This window comes from Rhagoletis zephyria, unplaced genomic scaffold (genome assembly GCF_001687245.7).
Source record: "Rhagoletis zephyria isolate East Lansing unplaced genomic scaffold, Rhagoletis_zephyria_1.1 Rzeph_scaffold_02869, whole genome shotgun sequence".
In the NCBI taxonomy this organism is placed as follows: Eukaryota; Metazoa; Arthropoda; class Insecta; order Diptera; family Tephritidae; genus Rhagoletis; species Rhagoletis zephyria.
The window spans coordinates 5,071-7,905 of NW_016159953.1; the positions used below are offsets into that span (position 1 = coordinate 5,071).

Below are 2,835 nucleotides of genomic sequence, written 5' to 3' on the forward strand. Positions count from 1 at the left end.
TATGCAAATTGAGTTTAATTTCTTCAAATTGTATTGAAATTGAAATTGGAGCGAATGAAAGTGAAATGTGTGGCAATACATAAGAATTCCTTTACGTTTTACTTTTTTCTCGTTTATTCTTTCCTGCTTAAATTAAAAATTTACATAAGTACATAAAAATACATATTTTATCTTCATTGTGTTGTGATTTGAATTGCTTTTGCTATAGATAGATAGATATACTTAGTTTAGATGCAGCTTTTTACATTTAAGTCTTTAAGCTTACACATTTATACATATCTACATACAAGTAATTACAATAGGCATAAGTTAAAAGGACGCTAACTAAACGAAAATAATTTATACATTACTTACATATACGTACGTACATATTTAGATAATGCTAAGGCAGTGCATGTATGTATATCGCGATTACCTGTTACCTTATTTTTATTTTTATTTTTATTTTTATTTTTTTTCGGGAGCTAATACAAGTTAGGCTTACGCATGACAATAAATCGAGGGTGTACGGGTCGTATGAGTAACAAACGTTTTTCCTTTTTCTTCTTTTTTTTCTCATTTCATAGCGATGAAAATTATGTCTGCTTCACCACTCTAACACCTATTTAAATATTCATAAATCTACGTATGCCTTCTACTTGCTACGACGAACACGATATCTATGCTCCGGCACGCACACACAAGCGTGTCAGCGTCACGTCATCGGTCGTGCGCCACGGGTGCGTATACGTAATGTGCAATAAGAAATTCCACGTTTTGGAGTGGTGGCGTACGGCTGATTGCGCGACGATACAGAATTTTCGTGCCGGCAAGCAAATTTGCGCGCAGATAATTGCCATAAATTAGGGAAAAATGGAAATTTCGCGCTTAAAGAAAAAAAATAAAACCAAAAAAATAAAAAAATTACACTAAAAGAAATAATAAAAAAATATTGCCTTCTCCTGTGATTGATGTGATTTATTGCGCATTGCTTAGAATAGAGTACGTACTTAACGTTCATTTGCGTGCTGCAAGTGCGCCTAATCACCAATAAAATACCGTCCGTGGCTTATGAGAGAACGAAATTTTCCAATACAATAAATATTTATGTGGCGGCGCACTATGGCCACATTTTGAAAAAAGGGACAAAATCAAATATCTCGAAGACCAGAAGAGATAACGCAAAATTAAAACGGCATTTTAAAGCTTTTGAGATGGGGAATTCGGGAAAAATAAATTCGTTAGACAAAAGAATTGCCTTGATTTTTAAAATGACCTTCAAAAATGGGAGGTTTTCAATTTCTACTTTTCTTTGATCCGAAACCAGCATGCAATGAACTTTTTACTAATTTAAAAAAAAAAATTTTAATATTTTTTTAATTTAATTTAATTAAATTTTTTACTTTTTACTAATTTTTTCTTTTAAAATTGTTTTTAAAAAGTACATTAAATGCTATTTTGGGTCACTCAAAAAGTTTTTTATCTTTAAGGGTCGATTTTGCGGTCAAGTTAATTAAGTGTTTCACTCAATGAAAGTAAATTTTTGAATCCCTTTGTCTGCTTTTAACCAAAAATAGCTTGTAGTGATGTTTTTAAAAAAATCTAAAAACGCCCTTCTCGGTACTTGCGACTATGCAAATGAACTCCTTGCAAAACTATGTATTTAAAATTTTTCAAAAGGTTCATTGTTAGATTCCGCAAAAAAAAACCGAAAATTTAAGTCCTTAATCTTTGACGGTCAAGGTAATTTTTTAATCCAACGAGCAAATTTTTCTGAATTCTCCATCTAAAAAAGGTTACATTTATTACGCTGCCTCTCTGCTCCTTCTCGAGATATTTGATTTTGTCCCATTTTTCCAAAACAGAACACAGTACGACGTTTGCGTTAGCCAAAAACAACTACAAAAAAAAAACTAAACACAAAAACATAAATTTTCCTCTTCAGTTCGCTATTTTTTGCTTAATATTTTCCATTTCATTGTTGTCATTTTAACGTTTTTTTTTTTTTTTGGTTTTGTGCGCCACTCACTCAACACCCTTGTCGTTAATTCGCTTGTACTTCGCACACAAAATACGTCTCAAAACTGCACGGTGAATCGTTCCATTTCAGCCCCTTGCCATCGCGATTCCACAACTCCAAGCAATTCTCCTCCTCTCCATTCTCGTAACGGAAATTATTCGGTTCGCCGGCATTCCAATTCGTGAATGTTATGGGTCTACCGTTGGCCATCCAAAAGAAGATGCCCTCATCGGCCAAGTCAGTGCCAGAAGTCCAGAAGTGTTCGTGACCGAAACCTGTTGAGACATGAGTTGCACGTGATGGGCAAGCACATGAAAAATGAGAGAGAGCATTAATATTGTATATAATTATGTATGTAAATTTTTGTTGTACATACATACATATGTACATATGTATGTTTAAATTATGTGCGAATATGTATGTATGTATGTATGTATAAAGGAATGCCAGAGTGAATGTAGCCAAGTTCAGAAATTGGAGCTTTCAGGCAGAGCGCGCACAAAAAACAAAAACAAAAAAAAAACAAGTAAGAGCAGCGGTGTCTTCGGCTATGCCGAAGGCTTCATACCTTTCATGAACATCTGCAAATTTTACTTTGAAAGATTACTGCTTTTGAATACATCTGCATACATCGATAGAGGAGTTACATACTTATATAAAAAATCGCATCTAAACAATTAGAGGTATGGAAGATATACTTTATATGACACCAATCTAAGTGATTTTCACCGCTATGTGATCGGTATGTAAACCGGTAACACAATTTATTGGGTTTAGTTTCGTACATAAAGGAGATATATGGCAAAAACTGGTATCTTAACAATCAGTGCTATAGG

General features: G+C 33.6%; 1 pseudogene; it reads right to left on the bottom strand.

The window, feature by feature from the left end:
* Positions 1–2,023: 2,023 nt before the first annotated feature.
* The window catches only part of LOC108367938 (uncharacterized), a 56,847-nt pseudogene continuing 56,035 nt past the window's right edge, over positions 2,024–2,835 (bottom strand).